The sequence below is a fragment of the Amblyomma mixtum genome, chromosome 6 (assembly GCF_055824585.1).
Source record: "Amblyomma mixtum isolate Tamu chromosome 6, ASM5582458v1, whole genome shotgun sequence".
NCBI lineage: Eukaryota > Metazoa > Arthropoda > Arachnida > Ixodida > Ixodidae > Amblyomma > Amblyomma mixtum.
Window position 1 is genome coordinate 140810817 of NC_143017.1, and position 23310 is coordinate 140834126.

At 46.9% G+C, this 23310-nt stretch overlaps 1 long non-coding RNA gene across 1 annotated transcript in view; it reads left to right on the top strand.

Annotated features, from left to right (window-relative positions):
- The first annotated feature begins 394 nt into the window (after positions 1-394).
- Positions 395-23310, top strand: part of LOC149340608 (uncharacterized) — a 95186-nt gene continuing 72270 nt past the window's right edge. Inside the window, exons 1-2 of the long non-coding RNA XR_016283637.1 lie at positions 395-529; positions 1205-1357. This is a non-coding gene — a long non-coding RNA (uncharacterized LOC149340608). The remainder of the gene's footprint in view (positions 530-1204; positions 1358-23310) is intronic.

Genomic DNA, 23310 nt, shown 5'->3' on the forward strand with positions numbered 1-23310 from the left:
GAAAGCGCGCAGCGCCTCCAACTGAAGGAACGCAGTGCGCCACGTCTACAGGTCACGCGTGGCTACCGGCTTTTGGATGAAATGAAATGGCGCAGTAATTCTCTGTCATCTCGGTGGACACCCTAACCGCACCGTAAAGGAAGCGAGGAACGCCACAACCCGTTCGGTGCGATGCCTTGTTGTTGCGACTGAAAAAAAGAGAACTTGTAGAACGCCGCCGGGCTCGCCGTTCTGCGGCATAGGCGCGTTGCTTCGCCAGCCGCTCTTGCCTTTCTTCATCTGTCTCCTCGGCACGGCGCCGGCGTTTGCGCGCAGCACGTCGCTCTAGCGACGCCTTGTACAACTCCTCAGACATGACCAAGCTGAGCGCGCCTGCGGCGCCCGTTTATCCTTTCCTAGTGAGCGCCCTCACGCGGCGGGCCGAGGAGGCCGTCACGTGGTACCCGCAGCGCCGAGCGGAGGAACGACTACGGCCGAACAGACGAGTTGGGGCCCCTGCTCTCCTCTGGTCGTGACGTCACGCTGTCACGTGAGCGAAGGAACGACCTCCTCCGACGGCAGAAAAGTGCTAGCAGTATTGCTTTCGCAATAAAATTAGCTGCGGTTTAACAGCTACTGAACGTGGTTAGAAAGCGAAAGGCATCTAACTTTGAGTGCGTGTTTCTTAGGGGGCCAGTTTTGCGGCTTTTGTTTGCTTTCGAAGCTCAAGGTCATTTGCAGGTGAAACTTGTGTCCACCGCGAAACTGGCTTTACCCAGCGCGGTGAAGCTTTCGCTTCAAAAAAACGAACGATACAGCAGCTAACCCAGAGCAGATATTGCTACTCGTGTGATCTGCTTAGCGGGTGGGTAAAAGAAAGCGGGAAATGATGGAATTGAATGCGTGTAAACTTATTCGGATGCAATACAGCAACCTGCAGCGTCAAGGGTGTGCATATAGAGGTGCTAGTCCTGAGCGCCAAGCAGCGCTTTGTGCCGTGTGGTTGCTGAGGTCCCCATTCATGGTCGATCCTTTTGCAGTAGGTTGGCTTCGGTAAGTCTCAACTCTCTGCGGTGTTGCATGTCATTCGGCCGCACGGGGCAAGGCGCATATTTCAACTCCATATCGTTCAGATTCAGCATATGTACTAAGGAAGTGCGTGTGCGGCTTCCTTGCGATATTTCTTACTGCAACCTTTCCCTTTATATCTGTGCTTCTATTGCAGGAGAGGAGACGAGAATAGATTAGGAAGGGACCCACGCGAAGAGAATTATGCAAGTGGCTCAAGCGTGCACTCAATCGCACTACGAAGTGACCAGCAACACGTAAGTGTTGCTTTCGACAAAACAGTGGCAAACTGGGACAGATGCGAATGGTGGTGAGTGCATTGCAATACATAGCTCCATCCTTGATGGCTTTGAACGAGCAGGCGACCCGAGAGGCAGCCCAGAAAAAGCGCTCTGCGCTATTCTATCGCGCAATTCAGACACACTCTTTGTTACGTCTCTCGATGCCTATGCATATAATTTGCGCGTGCCCTCGGTTTCTTGCATCCAGGCACAACCTACGATCTGCTCCTAATTATTGTGATAGCCATAGTTGAGGAAGTGAAGGACCTCTGGAGGATGACGGCAGCTCGTGCTTCGTGAATGCAAGTGCACCCTTTGTATAGGTCGTCTCGCTATTGAAAAATGTGTATAGGCTTTAATAGGTCAGCAAATGGGATTATATGCAATTGGTTTACCCGCCGCGGTGGCTCAGTGGTTAGGGCGCTCGGCTACTGAGCCGGAGTACCCGGATTTGAACACGACTGCGGCGGCCGCGTTTCGATGGAGGCGAAACGCAAAAAGCGCCCGTGTGCTGTGCGATGTCAGTGCACGTTAAATATCCCCTGGTGGTCGAAATTATTCAGGAGCTCTCCACTGCGGCACCTTTTCTTCCATTCCTCTGAGCCCCCTCCTTTATCCCTAACCTTACGGCGCGGTTCAGGTGTCCGCCGATATATGCGAGACATATATGCGCCATTTCTTAAAAAAAAAAATCCAATTCGTTTGGGTTTATGGCCTTAACGTCACAAAGCGACTCGGGGAATGTGGCCTGTTGTGGAAGGCTCCGGATAAATTCGACCACTTGGGGTTCTTAACGTGCGCTGGCATCGCGCAGTAGAGGGGCCTCTAGCATTTCGCCGCTATCGAAATGCGACCTCCGCGGGTGGAATTGAACCAAGGACTTTCATTCTCTGTGCGATGTCAGTGCACGTTAAAGAACCGCAGGTGGTCGAATTTATCCGTAGCCTTCCACTACGGCTTCCCTCATAGCCTGGGTCGCTTTGGGACATTAACCCAACTAAACCAAATATGCCATAATCCTATTTAGTGACCCATTCAAATCTATTCATATTTTTCACTAGGGCTGACCTGCTCGGTAGACCCGGAGACAGCATTGCGCTTCTCAAGCGTGTGCCCATCGTGTTCTGCCTTTTTCTGCTCCTCCCTTCCTCGTTATTCAAGGTGCAAAGTGAAACCTCCTCCTTTTTATGCGATTGCATAGAAGCCTCGCCGCAGCAAAAAGGCGGCGGTTACCGCCCGGCGCGTTGTACAGAAAAATCCTGATTGGCTGGCAAGCAGTGACGTCGCTAGAGCTCGGAAATCCCATTGGCTGGGCCTCACAAGCCCGACAGCGACGTCATCAGACCGCAAGTATCACCAAACAAGGTAACGCTTATTACCTGTGACGGCATCAGACCAGGTTCGTCTGTGTGAACGTCCACCTGCCAACAGCGGCAAGAGACAGGTGCACGGGAAGAGCATTGCCAGGGAAGAAGTTCTCACGATCCCCACTGGTCACTTTAGGCAAAGGCATTAAGAGCTTCGACTGTTATCGCATTACCAAAACGTAGTCGAATTAGGCGACCTTGTGTTTTTCCTCCGCAATTAATGGTTATTTTCCTCACTTTTCGTTTCCGCGTTCGTTCTGTCGCCCTCAGGCCTCCGAAAGCCAAACTGCACGCAGGGTGTTTGCCCGGCCAGAACCTTTCATTCCTTGGAGCTCAACACTTCAGTATCGATCTTGACGAAGAGAACATGTGATGGAACTCAGTGTACAATTCAGCAGGAAGAAATTGTTTTCTTATGTGTGGCATTTCGACAGTGTTTGAGCACGAGCAACTCTTGGCTACACATTTAAAGACTGAAACTTCACGTCAAATGGCATGTGTTGTGCATTTTTTATGGAAAGTCACCGGCCGTAGAGCTGTCTTTAGGCGCTGTCCCTGTCATCGTCGTTCTCCTTCTCGTTGACACCGCCAGGCGGTGATGAATCGAGCGTCCCCTCACCTCGCTTCAACGTTCTCGCCTTCGCAGCAAGTTGTACGTAGTCGCACGCACGGGTTGCATGTTGGCTCAGTATGCAGGGCGTTTTGCATCCTTCAGTATAGATCTGTGTTTTGTTGTTGTTGTTGTTGTTGTGACTGAGAGAAGGATGAAAAGGAAATTGCACGGGCCTGCTACTGGCTCGAGCCGAGCCACCACCGCTGCCACGTGCAGACAGAGGAGAGTTAAAAGATCAGAGGAAAGAGAAAAAGGGAAGAAAAGACGCGCGTCGCAGCAACAACTGCGTCCGCCGGAGCGGACGCTGCTCAAAAAACAGATAAGCGGCCGAAGCCGCGCTCGCCGAAGCTGTCGAAGATAGTGCAGTCTCTGCAGGTTCACTGTACGGTAGGTCGGACAATATTTAGATGGTAGCTAAAGAATTATTTAGCTTAAAGAATTAAAAAATTAATTCACTTTTGATTGTTTTTGGGTTTAGGGCACATGAGTAAATGTGAAATTGAAATGCGAACCTAATTTTAAAAATGGCATATTACGTATTATAGTTTGCGCTAATTGACGTGAAGAAAAACGATTTTATGAAACCCCTTCAAGTTGGCTTTCCTGCATTGTGAATTGATAAAATAGCTTCGCTAGAATGAAATGCACACGAAGTTAGAGTCTTTACAAACGTAAATCGCAATATAAATCATCTGTAAAGGAACCCAAAGGAACCTGATTTTAGTTGCACTTTTTCTTCTCTGAAGTGATGCACAAGGCATTAGAATACATGGATCACCACTTAGTATTCGCCTACGACCGCCAAATAAAATTTTGTTGGATAACTTTCCTCATGCTTTTTCGGTTTCGTCAACCGAACGATGTCTGTGCCGTATAAGGTATGTTTAGATCAAGTGAGGCATGAAAAAAAAGCTCCGATATGACCACAGAAGCATTACTTTTGACATTCCAGCTCGTGAAGGAGGCTGGTTTAAGCGTTTAGGGAATTAACTCCAGAGAGCATCGGCGATTATACTGCAGGTTTTTTTCGCGCCCGACGTGACCTGAACATGTTACAGCCATCGCTCAGTTGTCGAAACCGGAACTGAAGGAGCATCAAGAATAAATTCAATTATGACATATTTAGCGTTTGTCGGGGTGATCCACGAGGTGATCTACGTATACTAATGTCTAACGAATCGTTTGGAAACACACAACACGCAAGCGAAAGTTTGGCGTATATACTCCTTTAATTAATTACTCTTTTTACTGCACCCTGTCTCCAAATAACGCCCTCCTCGCCGCACAATCCAGCTGCAGAGACCGCACAGTTGTGTCCTTCATGTCTGTTAAAAAAAAGAAATCTGTATTGAATAACTTGAAACACACCGTATATAGTGCATACACGCGTGAGAAAGGCTCTGTACGCCCGTAAGTCCGAATCTAAAACAGTGAACTAGGGACTTTTTGTGCTCGGCATCTCTTCTCTTGCTTGGACCTTGTACAACGTGCAGTAATGTAATATCACCAAAAAAGTTTGTATCCTCAAAGCTCATTTTCTTCGCGCCTGCTCGCCATCAAAATTTTTGCTTTGCACGAAGCGGGTTTTGGTGCGCTGAACTGTGAGAGCACGCAAATTATTCTTTTTGCTTGATTTCGCACTCTTACAGCGTGCCTTCTGATCCCAGTCTCGCATCCTTAATCTCGCAGCCAGAAAAAAAAAAAAAATTAATGATGACCCTCGAAAACTAAATGCGGCGAAAAACCAATCTAGAACTAATGCATATTGCGTGTCTCGACTGAAATTCCGTGCTGGCTTTTCCCTGTTTTATTTTGGTTTAGTTTTTTTCTCCCCTCACTGAACCGGAAGAGCGCTTGCAGGGAAGAGTGGGGCTCTCCTCTGAAATTATGCATTCAGCCCTTGCTTGGCCGACCCTCCCACGCTTCGCCTAAGCACAAAATGCTCTACTGCCGGCCTTCCGCCCGTTACCCATCGATCAAGTTCTGGCGGTGCGGGCGGCTTAAGTCGTTGTAAGAGCTTCCCGCACTGTTCTTCCACGCCCCCAATCTGTTTTACTTTTTATTTTTTTTCGGTTCTGCCACAACCGCGTATACTTTAAAATCCGTCCGCTCCGTGTGTTTCCGTATACGGAAGAACCTGTCGCGTATGATTCCTTGCATGTCTTCTTTTTGAGTCTTTTTTTTTTCTTGCAGTCTCCTCGTACTTGATTATCTTGGAGGTGCTAGCGCTTGAGTACTATCAGCTGAAGACAGCGTTGTCGTTCTTTGGAAATTCTCGTCTCCCCCCCCCCTTCAGAAGCGTGGTGTTCTGTCTAAACCAATAAGCGCTCGCGCGCTCTGTTGCCGTTACGATTCCTGACCGAGGCCACATGTTGTCTCTGCACTCGCGGAGTGCTCCTTGATTGCAGTTAGTGAGACGAAAGTGCACAGGAACTGTTGCACACTGTCAGTACAGCGCATGAATGGCGATGAGACGACGAGTTTTTTGACGTAGCTGAGAATCTGGCCCTCTAGTACGATTCAGTATTGTCACCTGTGTATGTTACGAATTGAAATCATCGAAACACTTGTCGTTTTTTTTTTTTTTGTCACCAGAGGCTGCATGCGCTGTGAAACTTCATAGACGCCGCAGTACAGACCTCCAGTTTCGCTCTGCTTCGTGGACTTCTTTACCGCATACGAAAAGCTCTGCACATGTCTCATTTTTGCTGCTTAACTGTGACAGCAGTAATACTGGCACACGATGGAAATGCCGACGTTATCCGCGTGAACACTTGGTGAGTGAAGTCTTTACCTTCCGGAAGCACCAAGCCACCTCCCCAACCCATACAAGTAGCCAAAAAAAATGCCCAACTACGCACCCACCGACACCTTCGATCCACCTCCCCGCCCTGCCGTCACCCAATTCTACCCTAAAGAAACACCAGCCGTCACCACCAACCTGTCGATACCTTGCACAAGGCTTCTGCCGACTAGAAACCCACGCAGTAGTGGAAAGAAATCTCGAAGGCGAAATCGAATTCAAGGACGCAGTGGCAAAGCCAGCTGCTCTTCAAAAACACCAGCTACCTGTTCAGCCTCCCCTCCCCACCACACCGCCGCCCACGACGCATCTTGCCAACCCCACCTCCATTCACCCTCCCAGCAAAAGCATTCATTACAGTAAAATCATCCAAGTAATCATAAATGGTAAATCCTACTGCAATCGCAGATTTCTTGCAGCAGGTTTCATGACTGTATGGTCATTTTTTTTGTTCCATTTCGCTACGATAGAAACGCGACAGCCGCGGTCAGATAACGAACCCGCTATCTCAGACTTTGCAGTGGAATGGTATAACCATAAAGACAAGTGGACGTGTAAATCTGGGTACCATAGTAGCTATGGGGAGAGAAGAAATAAGAATGACCAGAGAAACGATATCACTTTGAGAGTAGAGTTCTCCTCGCCTGCTGCCGGAAAGGGAAAGCAATACATCAGAATAAGAGAAATAGAGATAGAAGAGGACAGTGCAACTGGCAAACTCAACCTTGAAAAAGAATCAGCATTGGTCTGTTACCTCTAACGCTACTACCTCTATTGGTCTGGGCCTGCAGGACTGTAGTGTGCCCATTATTTTGGGCACGTTTAGTCTCGTGTTAGAACTCGCGAGCAAGAAATAATGCGGTAGTGCGGATAACGTCTGAGCTGCTTTCATTTAGCTGAACTAAGTAGCACTTCCTACACGAATGCGCCTGTACGGGAGTAAAAAAGGAGCACTCCCTTTTATGAAAGGGAGTGCCCTAATGGGCAACTTACTCCCTTTTCACTGCTTTCTGTTGAGTGTTTACGGGACATGTTAGTAATATTAGGACATCACGGCGGGCAAAAATGGTTTTATAGCATTCATGGCAGGTGTGCGCGTGAAAGAGCTTCTGCAAGTATAGATGGACACTCAGTAAATTATGCGGCTGTAACTATGGGAATGGCTGCTCTGCTTTTATAATCAGGCTTCTCGGGTTTATTAACCACGAGTACAGATATCAAGGACAGGCAGATCAACCGGCTAGAAAGTATCTGCGTCTCGCATGGCGACAACTGTCGAAGCTTACTTCGTTTCATAAGTTGCGCTCGTACACCGTAGACGAGCCGCTCTACTTGCACTAAACTTCACATGTCCAACAATTTTGGACAAAAATTTTTAATATTGCAAAAATTGTAAGATACTTTTACGGAAATATTACGGAAATACTTTTACGAAAATACTTTCACGGTAATGGTTCATTATTCTAATATGCAGCAAAACCTTTGTTAAAGTGCTTTCATCGATCGAAACGAACAGTTAAGACCCTTGCAGGAAACCAATTGAGAAAGTTTTTGACGAGAGCAAAAACGTTAATAGAAAAAAGAAATTAAAGACTTCCGTCGGGTGATCTGTGGATATATTGATTGTTAGAGAGAAATCTTGCATTGTATTAAAAAAAGTTACGCTCATAAAAGGTTTCCCGCCCAAAAATGCTTCCGTCCAGAATATTTGGGTATGACTTTTTTCTGCGCTTTGGAGAAAACAGAGACAGGTGGCAAGCTCGTTGCATATGCAAGCAATGTTACGAACGGCCCTCAATTCTAGTCGGTAAGAAAGGGCAAAAGGCACAGCTGTTAGCTTCAACGTTCATCGTCAAAGTAACTTTCTTTGATGAGTGAAGAAAGTTGGGCTTGTTGGCGTATATTCATGATTCACAACAGCGCAGCAAACACGGACAAAAAGGAGACTAGGCTCCAGCGCTTCAGCGTTCAGCATTTACTTGGTCTAGTCTCCCTTTTGTCCGTGCTTGCTGCGCTGCTGTGAATCACAACTTTAATTGTCTTTCTAATCCTCTCTTACGACTTTTCTGCTCCCTATCGTCACCGTTCATCGTCAAAGTAACTTGTAGTGTGTCTGAAAGTCTTTCATAAATTTTCAGCTCCCTTTGAATGCTCTAGCGCTACTGTAGCGAATACTGTACCCTTAGAACCCTGACCTTGCGAGTTCATTTACGCTCTGCGCTCCCCCCCCCCCCCCTCACTAACTTCAAGCGTCAGACATTTATTGAAACATCCATGAATTTTCTGGTAGCCGCGAGGAAAATTTGACGATGCTGCTCCATCATGCCTCAGTGCTGCGCCATTTTCCCCCGCATTATATTCGCGGCACTGTTCTTAAGCAGTGCCCGCAATTCCCTTCGCTGCTCATTTGTGCACAATGGTCCTTTCCAACGTTGCGGCAGCCGCAGCTTTTGTCTGACACAGCGGCTGTGGTTTCCGGTGATTTTCAAAAGCGCCTGCGAAGGAAAGTATTAAGTCGCCCTTTCCGTTAAAAGGGAAGGTTCTAAGGAAAAGTGTAATACAGAAATACTTTTCCTAAGGGCGTACTCTTTCGAAGAGTGGAATAGCCTTTCAAAAGCGTACGTGCTTCCGCCAGTAGTTTGCGTTCGTGCATTATCGCAAAGCAGTAAGAGAGAATTTAATATGGAGCAGCATTTGCTATCCCGCACGCAAAACGATTTCAACGTAGGTTTGGGTTAACACTAGGTCATGATAGTTTCTGTCGTGGCCTGTTTAATAAACGCATACACGGAAGCCTTTCACGGCTAATGAACTCGTTGCTAAGCTGTACGCACTAAATGCCAGCTATGAGTGTGCGGACTGTGTCCGTGCCGTCTTAACGCGCAATTGCTCTTTCGCAGAGAAATTGTTCGTACTCCCTCTTAAGGAGCGTACCCACGGACAGAGCCCTTCTTATTAGAGAACCCGACACCGTAGCTTATGCGCAGGACGGTGAAAAAATTAAACAGTCTGAACTGGGTTGCAGGGCTCGAGATTAGACAATGCATAATGCGCAAGGGACGTCCAGGTTGCGATTACTTCGAGTGGTCATTTGTAGGCATGCGTGAAAGTGCAAAACAGGCTGAGGGAAGGTTTAATTAACGAAGGCGAGAGTTCGGAAGCGCGCAAGCAGGCTCACGCCCGCGCGCATGGCAACGAAGAAAGAAAGAAAAAATATCGAGAAATCGTTCTTTCGAGACTCACTTGGCCGAACTAAATGCACTTTGTGTCTTTGCCGCAACGTACAAGTGAACATCCCCCCTCTTTATGTCGGTATGCCCGGCTGAATGACCAACTAGAACAGAGTAACCGCGAGCAAAGGGTCTTTACACGAGCTTCAGGGACTTCATCATTCCACTCTGCTGCACCTCATTCATTCGGCAAACCTGTTCTCGTGTATGCTATTCTTTTCTTTTCATATCTGTTGGCAATCAGTGCATAAAGGAAAATGCTCTTCTTACACAGCCATGAGCCAGGCATGGGAGCATAAGATGCGCATGCGCAGTTGCCAGTATACTTGTTATCTACAATTTCTCTTCGCCTTTTATTTCCCCAAGGAGCAGCCTCCGTACGCAGTGACAATGCTTGCCACAGCACAGCGTCCGAAGCGCCCTCGTACGTGCGCAGCCCGTCAAAACGATGCGGGTGCAACTGTTCTGGATCGTCGCGTTCAGTTTCTTGACTCGGGTAGTATAAATATTAAAATGGCACGCATAGAACGATGGGACAGCTTAAAAGGAAAATCGCCTTGTGCAGTTTTTCTTTGTACCTTATTTTACCTCGGCTCTGGCGAGGTCTTAAGCAGTTTCAACTTGCGCTACGTGCACTCCGCGGGAACGACATTGATGCATCGTGTCCACTATCGCGTGGCTGCTTGCTTCTTTATCCCTGCTCCGCACTTTTTTCCTCCCAGCGCATCCCTAGTTATCCCTACACGCCCTGCACTTTCAAATACTTTTTTTCTCTTTTTTTCCTCTCGCGTGCGCGTCGCTTGGAAAAGGGACAGTGACTTTAAAGCGTCGCAATTGCTTGCGGAACAATCCATCTCGAAGGAGACTGAAAATAAAAATAGAATCAACAAACAAGAAAGTAATGGTTCAGGAAACTACGGCATATCGCAAAAACGCGTCTCCTTCTAGTCCGCTGCCTTCGGATCGATCCTGAGCCTTGCGCTATGCTTTCTTAATTCCGCTTTCTACCTATTTGCTTCTCATAGAGAGATTTCAGTCTTTTTTTTTTTTTTGGCTTCATAGTTTCCGCGTTAGCGAACGGCTGGAATCGGATACATATTTTCGTTGGACCCGTCGTAATCGCTGGATGCCATTCTCGGAGGCGACCCCCCTCTTCCGAGTTCTCCGGAGCATGAACGCTGCGGCGGCTGCTACGTCGGCCCCCAACTTTTGACTGCGCGGGCGCTCCGAGAGACAGCCAAGCCAAGCCAAGCTGGGCCGCCCAAGGAGCTAGCGGCAGCCGTCTCTCTGCCTCCGCCCCCTCCTGACGTTGGCCTTTAGCGCGCCACTTGGTCTGTTGCGTTTGGCGCGCGCTTGAGCGCGCATTGACATCGCACTGAGAAGAGTCGGTCCTTTCGCCTTCCCGCCTCTTTTATTTGCGTCTTTATTTCACCAAGAAATACCGCCCCGAGTTTCCGATTTCAAAGCGCATCTGTTTAGAAAAAAAAAAAAAGAATATTTCGCTGCCATCGTAGGTCCTTGGTTCGCCGAAGTCGTGCTGCGCATTCGAGACGTGCTTGCGTAGTCGTTGTGGCGGCAAATGTTTATATAAATATACCGGCAACTTCCAATGCGGCCGCGTCCGTCTCTCATGCGGAAGAGAAAGCGTCGGAGTAGGGCGGATGGTTAGAGGAGGCTTCGGTGGAATATTTAGTGGAGAGGTTCTTCATAATCAGCTCACAGCGCTCCTAACAGTAGTCTCAGTGACTTTATTTCCAGAGCGCTTCAGGTTATTAAGTTGCACCGACCAGCCTATTCGCTTATATTTGATTACAGTTCCCGAATGTATGCGTCTGTTATGGAAAATGACTAGGTTTAAAGTGCTATGGTTTCTGGTCCTTTAAGTTTGGAAGAAAAATAAACGATAACTATGTAAATAATAAAACAAAAGAAACAGTAAACAACAGAAATGACGTTTTGTGGTTCATTTTTCCATGATGTTGACTTGTGAATGTACAAGAACAAGAGACGAGCGGAATTGTTCTCCTGAGAGAGTTTGTTAATTGCGTTTAGATATTAACACACTGTAGATGTCCACTAGCGCGGAAACTAACACCTGACGAAAGCAAAAAAAAAAAGTGCTAATAATAAATGGCGTTTCATATGCAAACAAGGGACCCGGATGTGTCCCGAAGCGTCATTTCGTTTTTAGCTCATTTTCCTTCCTTTTGGCTAGTGCTAGTTTTCACAGTCATGGTTTTTCCTTCCAGGACGAGTTTTCGTCGAACTTTTGACTGTGTGGATGTCCACGCTGTAGCGTGCTCCGTGAAGCTGCGTTCACATCTGCAGCGAGCCTTTTGTGCGATTCTCTTTTAGGAAGCTATAGCACTCCGGCAATTTGCAAAATTTTATCTAAGCCATCTTCTACCGCTATGAGGGGCGTTCTTAAAGCGCCATCAGAAAATCATTATTATTCATAACTATTTAAATAATGTTGAACGATACTTATCAACAATAATTAAACTATCAGACTTTCGCGATTCTTGCCGGAAACTATGAAGTGCGGTATTAAATATGCGAAGACATTGTTTGCTAAGCCCTCTAAGTAGCCCCACTGAGCTCGGTTAAATAGCTGTAAAGCTGGCTGTAAAACGAAGCTTCTTAATTAAAGCATAATTGTTAGCTAGGAAAGAAACTGAAGCCTTACTACGCTTTCTGCGCTAATAAACATAAAAACTGCAATTAAGGAACAATGGCAACCACTTCCTCCCAACCTGCTGAGTTACCGAGTTACCATCAGTCTACGCCCTCGCGTTTTTGCAGGTGATTTCGCTGCTCTTTCGCACACCATTTTCAGGCAGCAATCTCACGTCTTAGGCAGGCCTCCAAACGCGCCCACCACGGAAAAATTCTTAATGCGTACTCTTTGAGAAAAAATACGTAATGTTTACCCGTAGTGATTAAGTTGTAAAGTTCGAGCGTATAACCTCATTCATTGCATTTGTAATTAGTAGTCGGTGTTTTCAAAGTGAATAAAACTGCACAGTTGTGGCAGCGGCACAGGATTTAAGAGGCTAGCTGTAAAACGCGTTTTTATCTTTTGATTTGCTGTACTTTCTGCTCGCTCAGCGGCTAGCTAAATGGACTTCAAACGTGTATATTTTGCACCAGTTTTAAGCAATTTTCTCCCAGCTTGTTCCTTGCCTCAGTTAACGAATCACTTTTCTTCGCCTCATCACACTAATTAACCATCCCGGCCGCGGCGGCTGAATTTCGATGAAGGCGAAATTCCAGAGGCCCGTGTGCTGTGCGATGTCAGTGCACATTAAAGAGCCCCAGGTGGTCGAAATTTCCGGAGCCCTTCACTACGGCGTCCCTCATAGCCTGAGTTGCTTTGGGACGTTAAACCCCAATAAACCAAACCAACCACTAATTAACCTGTATGAGTGATGAATCGCAGTTTGAAAGTCTCAAGTTCGTGTTTCGCCCGCATCTGGTGACAGTCACGCCACGCCTTGCGTTCTGCTCAGGCAGCGTTTTGTCAGTTTCTCGTATTTCCAGTCTGTCGCTGACTGCATCTCAGGAACTATGTCACGCACGCGTCTCATTCGAGTTCTTTTATGCTTTTCTGGTTGTGCTTTTAGTTCGACCACTCCCAGTCAAAAAATAACAAAATAAATAAAGTGATTGAAAACGTGGACGTGTACCGCTCTGTTCCAGCCAATGGGAATCATTTGGTCTAGTGAAGTCGCTTCCCTCCAGCCAAGAGGCGATCTTGTAGAAGCACATATGTTGAGCCGGCGACTGCGCGAATTTTCGGCATATCTGGACGAAAAACATGGGGGGAAACAAGGCGGAAACATGCTCAGGAACAACATCGATACGCTTACAGCATCCTGTAATAGACTGAGGTTTGTATTTGTTGTGTGGCTTTTCGAGGAGTCGGGTTAAAAATTTTTATTCCTTTCACAAAATCTTGCTGCAAGTTAATTAGCACACTTTACGTACCGTAGTCGATACATCTCCTGCATATATTTACTTAAGTTTAATATTTAGCCTAATAAGTTTTAAAATGAGTTTAGTTGAGTTTAATTTTATTATAATCGTTTAAATTAAGGTTTAGTTTAATATATAAAATAATATGAAGTTTAGTTTAAATATAGTAAGTTCTCACACTTACGAATGTCTGTGTAGCAAGCACGCACTCTGAAGGTCAGGAGTATCACAGATGTACAGTCCTGGTCAAAAGTCTTAAGGCCTCAGCGTTCAGCTGCAGCGGAATGAATGTTCATGGAATGCTCCGTGTAGCAGATGTTCCAAAATACATCAGACATGGCAGTTGCGCGAAACACACACACACACACAAGACAGGCTACGGGACGAGCCCGACAACACGTTCTACTTAATGCAAAATACAAGTCAAGCAGGAAGCTTCTCTACATCCAGAATAACCCTTGTGTTTGCATTTCAAGGTCATTCGGTTTTTAATAGTGCCATAATGGCTCTCTTATGCGGCTAAAGTGAAAAGCCTTTGGCCTTAAGACTTTTGACCAAGACTGCACATTTTCAGCTGCAACAGCTGGCATGTAGTGCCCCGGCACGCTGCTTGATAGCACTGGAAATGCGGGCAAGCCTAATCAGTTCATCTCTGTAATCAAACAAAAGTGCAAATTAAAAGTTCAGACTTTGTCATACTTGATACGCGCGGAGATAAAACCATGGAGATTTTCCGAGTTAGACCGTCGTTACATTTGCCACGGTCGGCAGAGCGGAAATGGTGTGCTCTTTTTCATGCTGTTTGGTTTTAGTGGGCTGTTGACTCGTAGTGTGCGCCAAATACCAAAGGGGATGTCAATCCCCGTTTAAGGCTGACGCGACATTTCGTATAAAGCAGTGCAGTACAACGAACGTGCAAAGACACTCATCTTCTACTTGTGTAATAAATCTGTAATAAAACTATTTTAGCGAACTTAAATATTTTACAAGTGGCCTCTTAGTTTATTCATAGCATCGCTTGAAATCGTGTCTGCGCGAGAAAAACAAATTCAGTCGAGTTTTATAATGCACGTTTTGGGACAGCTAAATCAGATATAAACTAAGCCGGCCATGAGTGCGCGTCCCATGTCCAACATTCTCGGACAAAAATATTGAAATTTGAAAATTGTAAGATACTGTTCCGGAAAGATTGAAGGTAATGGTCCATTCTTGTGATGTGTAACAAATTCTTTTTTTCGGAGCGTTTCCATCGATCGCAACGAACAGTTAACACTGCCATAGGAAACCAATGGGGACCGCTTTTGATGATAGCAGAAACGTTAATAGAAAGAAAAAGTTAAAAGAGTTACGTCTAGTGATATGCAGATATATTGATTTTTGTGGTGAAATCTTGCATTATATGAAAAAATTTCGTTCGTAAACGATTTCCCGCTCAAGAATACTTTTGTCCAGAATGGTTGGGTATGGAATACCTGTGTCAATAAAACGACGTAACAAGCATAACAGCACGATCTTGTTTTCAAACGTGCCAGGCATTCCCTAGTTTTTTATTGCGAAAGCAATACTACTTGCACTTTCACGCCTTTGCCGTGCCGCGGCGGTGACCACCATCGTGCCGCGGCGGTGACCACCATTGACCGTCATTTGCGAAAGCAATACTACTTGCACTTTCACGCCTTTGCCGTGCCGCGGCGGTGACCACCATTGACCTTCATTTGACCTTGATTGCATTAGATTGGATTAGATTAGACTGGATTGGACTGGACTGGACTGGACTGGATTGGATTAGATTGCATTAGATTAGATTAGATTGGATTGGATTGGATGGGATTGAATTGGTTTGGGTTTGATTGCTTTGGATTGGATTGGATTGTATAACCGATGCATCACCACAAGTCTAACCACAAGCACCACCACCAGCTACACTACCAGCTGTACCATGGCGTAGGTACGGATATTGCTTTCGCAATTACCCGGCTTAACCAAGTTAAGCCACAGCGAATTTTTTGTTCTCGTCGAGCATCTGTGTAGATGTAGGAGAGGTGGCTCGCCTGAAGCAGCGCTTTATAGTGGTTTTACCCAGCGACTGAAGTACGTCTCTAAAGAGGGTGGCATACGCTCAGCTCTACCAGTGATCGGCTGCCGGAGCTTGAGATCTCCGCCGAATGCAGACCATTTTCGACAAGGCATTGCTCTCAGTGCTCATTTGCGATGCGTGTCCCGATGCGTTGTCTAGGAGGCGTCTTCCCAGGCAAGTCTGCTTTGCGACGGCCATTGCAATCAGCGCGCTGTGTAGAGTTCAGTACTCAGTATTTAAGGGTTTGTGATGTAGTGAGTTAGTTTAGAGTTTAAGATTCTTTAGTCTTGCTCGGTGTTGGATGCGACCGGGTACGCAGCGAGGAGAGTTTTCAGTGTAATCTGTCGGGATTAATGCACTGTTCTTGTAGAATGCTTAAACTCGAGCCCCATCGGACTCTTGGGAGAAAAAAAAAAGGGGAGGTGAGGACGGCGTAGGCAAAAAAGCTTTCGCCACTATTATTCATGCTTATGACGATCAGTTTTAGACTGTAATAGGGCATGTTTTGCTGGCAGGTGTGAAAGTGGAAAAATAAAGAGGCCTCAAAGGTGACTAAAGAGGATCTTGAGCTTGCCTTTTTTTACCGCGGGAACTCGGTCTCCACGCTCCAAGCAATCTTAGAAACCTCGAATTATTGTCCTGTACGGCCAATTTTCCTATTAAACCGAATTAGACGCCCGGGCTCTCGTCTTTTTTTTTTTTTTAACTCACCTACGAGAGTAGGAGGAGTCATGTGTCGCGTGGAGTGCCTTTCAGCCAGTCGCGTGGTGGCTTGCCGCTCTGCCATAGGCGGAGTGACACGTAGTTGTACGTGGAAGGATCTGTGAAAGGAAAGATTCTGCAAGAGTACTTTTATTTCCGTGAGCCTAATTTGCGGCTATGGTGTCTGCCAGTGAAACTTTATTCGCGGAAACCTAAAAAAAAAAACAAAATAAACGCGAAAGCGAAGCCACCACGCGTTTGGATGAAAGGCACTGCATGTGTTGGTTGCCTCCTCCTATTCTCCGAGGTTAGTTCAAAAAAAGAACGGGGGGGGGGGGGGGGGGGGGGGGGGCAGCGAGGACGTTTAAACCGACTTAATAAGAAAATCGGCCGCACAGGTTCGAGCTTGTAGATCGAGTTTCTGCTGTACAAAGACAGCACAGGATCCTCCTTAGTGCACCTTTAATGCGCCAGCGGAGGGTAGCAGTAGTAGTAATATAGTCTGCTTTAAACGGCCTGGTGATTCGCAGAGCGGGAGGAATCGCGTACAGGAGAGTCGGTTGGTGAGGAAGGCAGTTAAATGGACACTGAAGGCAAATAGCAAACTAAGCAACACACTAGGCTAGACGTCTGCAATATTCCTCTGGAACATGCCGACGTTTTTCCAGCGCGTAATAGTGGATGTGTTGCTGAGAACATCGCTAATGAAATACCCGATATACTCCCGCATTTACGAGCCCGCGAACCAGGTGATGGTTACGTCAGCTTTATGAAGTGCGTTCGCCAGAGCTTTCCGTCCAATGAGAGGTGCCCCTTCCGAACGCTAATGCCATTGAGAGCTAGCAGTCCTCATCTTGCGGCGTACAACGGCTTCACGCAGGCTGAGTGCACACAACTCTCTCATTTATGTCCCGGTTTTCTGTCCCTCATTCGGTTAACGCTGTTTTGATTATTAAACTCTTGGCATTCTTGGATACACACGCTGCGCTGCTTTCCTGGCATTTCGCTGGCGCTTGCCCATTGACGGCGAAGTAGAGTGGCGCGAGAAAGGGACGAACCAATCTTGTCCAGAGAAGATTGATTTGATTTGATTTATTCTGGTTTAACGTCCCAAAGCGACTCAGGCTATGAGGGACGCAGTGAATGGCTCCGTAAGTTTCTACCACCTGGGGTTCTTTAATGCGCACTGTCGTCGCACAGCGCACGTTAAAGAATCCCAGGTGGTCGAAATTTCTGAAGCCCTTCACTATGGCGTCCCTCATAGCCTCAGTCGCTTTGGGATGTTAAACCAGAATAAAACTCCCGTGAAGTGACGCAGTTGTAGGAATCCGCGAGGGGTGTCGCAACGCGTACAGTCTTTGCCAAAAGTAAGCAAGCTGCATGGTTTAGCAAGCTGCAAGGCATAGCAGAGCCCTCACGGCTTCTCTGAAGATCAAAAAGTTCTTTGAAGGTGGAAGGTGAGTACAGGGGTTCCCCTTACCATACAGAGGTTTAGAGCTTTAAGGCTGGCATAATAGCTTTAATATACCACTGAGAAACAAACTGTGCAGCGTGGTTACTTTCAGCAAAGGCTGTACTTCGGTTTTACGCGTTTCTTTTTCTATTTTTTTTTTTAGCGCAGTTCTTAGGTGTCCGTGCATGTTTTGAGGTGCGTAACTCGGCGTAACCGTCAGAGCGAGCAAGGAGCACAGCGGTGAATTGAAGGGTGGTGTACCGAGAAGAGTGCGAGGAGGAAATTGAAGAGGTAGAGCACGGCGGTAGTTGGAGGAGGAAAGTGGAGGAGGAAAGCAGGCGGTATGGCAGAAGCGGAAGAAGGAAAGTGGAGGAGTATGGCATGGCAAGAGTGGGGCTATCTGCCGTGCTCCATCGGCGACGGCCGCTGCGAAACGCGCCAGCCGAGCAGGCCGGGGCGTGCCGGTGATGCCGAGGCACAGCGCCACCTCTGTTCGTCACTGCGTGTTCCGTGTGCTATCGCCTATTCAAAGTCGTCAACATCTATTCTCAAATTATGCATTATCGAGTATCTTAATAGTCAGCAAATTTTTATTTAACAAAGCTCTCTTTTTAGTAAAACTCACGTTTTCGCCGTATGTGATGCTAACCTATCAGTGTATCTTCACTGTGTCGCAGTTTCTCTCTAAATTCTGGCCAGTGAAGAGCAGGGGATCCAACTAATGATAAGATGAATAAAACTCCAGAGAGGCCGCGGTGCTATACTCTAAAATCTTTTTATGCAAACTGAATCACATCCGAAGCATCCAGGTTAAAAGTGAGCGAACGTGCTAGCGCAGCTCAGAAGCTGTTCGATATGAAGGGGGGAAAAAAATGAACATACCCCACTATAGTGCTGCAGACTTGTCTGTTTTCGCGCCCTTTTCTGGGCCGCAATTATAGCCCGCGAACGAGTTCTTTTGTTTCTACGTGGTGTTCCAAGCTCGCGCTCCACTGTCCTCCTCCACATTCCCTAGCACCTCCTCCTCCCCCCCCCCCCCCTTGCCATCTTCTGCCTCTGCCCATCCCTCCGTCCTTTCGCGGCATCCTGTAGTTTTCAGGTCCTTTGCCACGCGGCATGCACGAAGCGCTTCGCGTGGATTTTCCGCCAGTGCCATTCTAGGCCGCCGAGAGCAGACCGAACTCAATTATGCATCGTTTTTTGGCAAGCGACACCAGAAGAGAGGCCCGGCTTTTGAATTCCTCCAGCGGATCGCGTGCCCCACGCCGCGCCTGTCACCCAGCGAACAGCGCCGGACTGACAGGCCGTGTCAACACTGCGGAAACTACCTTATTACATAACAATGGGAATACCCCCCCCCCCCCCCCCCCCCCTGCTTTCCCGGCCTCGTCCAACTCTCGTCGGCACACAACTTCATCGCTTGTCCTCTTCTGCGGAAATTTTTCAAGTGTTCGCTCTTTTATGTCTGCTAAAATTTTCTTTTCTAAACCCGATTCTTTCTATTCGGCATATATTTGCGGAGCGTTGTTCGCGAAAACATCCTCGAGAAACGAGTGACATTTCTGACAGCTCCCCAGTTACAGGCAGACTGTCTCCTCTTTCATTCTTGAGCAGGAAGAGGATGTGAAGCTTTCTGTCTCTTCCTTTCGTGCAGCGGCCGCCCAAGAAAAGATGCCACTTCTTTCGAATTCCACATATAAACCATGCGTTCTGTTTCGCTTTCCTGTACTCCTCTAAGACTCGGTTGCATTCGTATTGGTATGTGTACAGGAGTGAAACGTCAGCTGTCGTTTCCAAGTGCTTTGAACCACGAAACCGTGAGCAAAAATTGAGCGAAAGTTGCCGCTGCAAAGCCTTTCACGGTACGCAGCGCGCGTCACGCTCGCGCCGTTCTCGCAGGCTTTCTTTTGTGGACCTTATAAGCCAGGGGGCGCCTTTGTAAGCGAGAGGCGCGCTGACAATGCGCGATGTGGCGCGTAAACACGCCAGCGGGACACCCACGCCTGCCGCCCGCTCTCGTGCAGAAAGTCAGCTTTTTTTGAGCCACGAAGCTGCAGCGCGGACAGCAGCACCGCGGCCGCTTGGCATTCATGAGTCTGTTGTATAGAGTGCGAACGCGAGGCTTTGCTTTGTGTCTGCGACAGCCGAGCTGCTGTACCGGTGCGCATGTAATCTACGTCGGGCTGTAGGCGACTACTGATCTCACGAAGTCTGCCGCCAGCTTTGCCGTCGGGGGACCACACGCTCCGCGAACCTTTTATGCGCGCTATATGCACGCGTCTGGCGTTCTCCACTCATGGAAGCCTGCTCGGCATTGACATAGCCTATACTGTTCAAGGCTGTCGCAAAGCTGGGCTCCATTCTGAGCGAAGTTTTTCTTTCGTTTTTTCGGATCCTCTGCGAACTTAGTTCGAATATCGCTGGCTTCGGAAACTGTGCAGCTTAGCTGAGGGTGTGTAATCTTCACTTGGCGGCCCTGGAAATAAAAAAAGTTGGAATTTAATCTGTTTTCCGCATGTTGTGGAGATGAGGCAATAATGTTTGAGCGGTCAAGCGTGCCCATTTTTTTCCAGGAAAAACCTTGGCATGTCCCCACGTAATTAGACCCTGTAGTACGAGCTTATTTTGGAGTCTATAGAGTAATAGTATGAGCTCATTCGAAGAGTTAGTTTAGTAAATAAGTAAGAGGTAGGCTATAATTCCAGCTCATATATGCGGTGAGTATAGGGGCGTTTTATGTTTCAGGATACGGTCTACTGGCGTACGGCCCATGGATTTGCAATGAATAAACAGAAGTAATTGAGCCTCTTTAACAACCATCTTGCTAAAATTTAGTCCGTTGCTTTGTCTTCGTGAATTTCATTTTCCGTTTAGGTGCGAGGAACATGTTTGAAAGAAAAAGCGGCCTCATTTCCACTATGTTGTAGACCTACACGTTTTCTCTACGAGGAAGTTCTCCGCAGGCAACGCGGCTCCTAGAATGTATGTGTATGGGGACACTTTGCAGCTGCCCACTCGACCAGACAGGACGGCATCTTGGGCAGACTCCCGAACCACAAACACGAAACCCAGTGCGCGTAGACAGTCACTATACTCCGCGACAACAATTTTCGTCAACGGGGTGGTGGCAATTGCCACCATGCTCAGCTTTTCTTTCTTTATTATTGTTTTTTTACTGTGTTGGCAATTCTCATTAAGATTCGCCATCACCTTTACCTACGGTTTCCTACAATTCTGTCCTTATGCCACATCTCTGCTTTTCAGCCACCAATCCTCCAATCGCTTTTTGCTGACTTTCACTGCAGATTTATTTACATGACCATTGTTGTATTTAAACCCTAGAGCCTCAGAAAGAGTGACTGTGCCTGCATCGACATCCGGATGGATACCATCACATTTGATTATGAGGTGTTCAATTGTTTCCACAGATCTACCACACACTGCACATGTGTCATCTTCTTCGTTAAATTTCTTTTTGTAGCTGCGCGTTCTAAGACACCCTGATCTAGCTTCAAAAAGTAGGGCACTGCCTCTTGAGTTATCATAGAAAAATTCTTTCCTGATCTGCCTTTTCCAGTATGGATATAGTTCTACACTATGTTTCTTTTCCATTGAATTCATCCAATTTTTTACTTCCGCGTTTTTAACCTGTCGTTTAATGCTCTTTCTTTCTCCGTCCTCATGACCGGCATACTTACTGGTTAGTTTTCTAGTTCTTTTCCGCCACTGTGAGTCAACGTTCTTTCTGTATAAATATTTAAATACCTTAGCTGCCCATCTGTTATCGTCCAATTTCCTCAGGCGTTCTTCATATAGTATTTTACTCTTAGCTTCCCGTGCTTCGAACGATGCCCAGCCCATATCCCCTTGTACTGCCTCGTTTGTGGTTTTGCAGTGGGCACCTAGTGCTAATCTTCCAACAGCTCTCTGATTTACGTCTAATCTCGACTGAGCTTCTGCCCTTAAGCACAGAACCGCATTGCCGAAAGTAAGTCCCGGCACCATTATTCCTTTCCAAATACCTCTTAGTACTTCATATTTGTTGTACCCCCATAATGCCCTATGTTTCATTATCCCGGCGTCTCTTCGTCCTTTTGCCCTAAGAGCCTGTTCATGCTTTTCCGTGTATATCTGTCCTTCGTTTAGCCATATCCCGAGGTATTTGTATTCGGCCACTTTGGGTATTTCGTGGCCTTGTATTGTAAGCACCTGATCAGTTGTATCGTTAAAAATCATCACACCTGATTTAGTTGCGCTAAAACTGAATCCTAGAGCGTCTCCTTCGTCTCCACAGCAATTAACCAAAGTTTGTAAATCTTCCTGGCTACCTGCTAACAGTACAATATCGTCCGCATACATTAAACCCGGGAGTCGCTGCTCAACTACATTTCCGCCTAATCTGTACGACAGATTATAACCCAGATTACTTTCTTCTAGCCTTCTTTCCATATTTATCACGTAAAGCATGAACAGCAGCGGTTACAGAGGACAACCTTGCCTTAATCCTTTGTGCACCCCCACAGTTGTGGTACTTTTTTTCCCTTCCCATGTAATTTCAACTTCATTATCTCGGTAGATTTCCTGTAGAAAATCAATTACCTCATTACCAATACCTAAATCTTTCAATATGCTCCACAGGAGTTCCCTGTTGACGTTATCGTATGCACCGCTTATGTCCAGAAAGGCTAAAAACAGAGGTCTATTTTCCGCCTTAGCTATTTCTATGCATTGGGTAAGCACGAACAGGCTATCATCTAACCGCCTACCCCTTCTGAACCCATTCTGAAGTTCTCCGAGTATCCTATTCCCTTCTACCCATGACTGCATTTTTAATTTCACCGCCTGCATTGCCAGCCTGTACATAACAGATGTTATCGTAATCGGACGGAAGGATTTTATGTTCATCTTATCTCCTTTCCCTTTATAAATCAAATTCATTTTACTCTGTCTCCAGCTGTGCGGAATTTGCTGATTTGTTATGACTGCCTCCAATGCTTTTATCAGCGCTTCCTTGCTTCCAAAGATGGCGCCACCTACACCAGTGTGGAGTCAAGCAATCACGCAAAGAGTAACGCGCCAGGCCCACCGCCGTGCGGCAGTACTATTAGGGGAATGGCACAGTTACATACGCTCCACCCTGTAGCGTCGTCTTCATTGCCACGATAAGCTGTCGCCGAGTGCAGGCATATAACGCTTTCGCTGTGTGGTGAAATACACTTAAACTGAGTAACGGACTGCTCCTTCGGAAAAAGGTTGTGGTTGGTGTAGCTCGCTTCCAACTATTTTCCGAGTACATGGACAGTACCCCTATGAACTCCCAGCCGACGTCACGGCGACGGGCACCAACCTTCTTGCATAGCCGACGTCGCTAAGTACAGCCTTGATCGAATGCTTTCAGACCACATAGTTTCCTTTAAGCAGTAGCTCTGAAGGCCAAAACGCCACGAAATATGAAGACCAGTGTTCTGCTCATCTTACAGATATTTCAAGCCTGACGGTGGCCTTAACGGCTCCACTGCATGACTGAAAAAAAAAAGCCACGTGTCTTTAAAATTTTTTATCAATGCTGGACACCATATCGAAATATCGCTTTTGTTTTCACGGCAGCATACAACGGATTCGAAAGAAGCCATCCCAGCATTACAAAAGAAATACAGCTTCAGCCCAACCGCCTAGTACGTGGAAATTAGCTCTGTGATATGCAGCCTAGCAATAAGAGAAAGCTAGATTGCACACCGACCATTCGGGAGTCGCGGGGAATC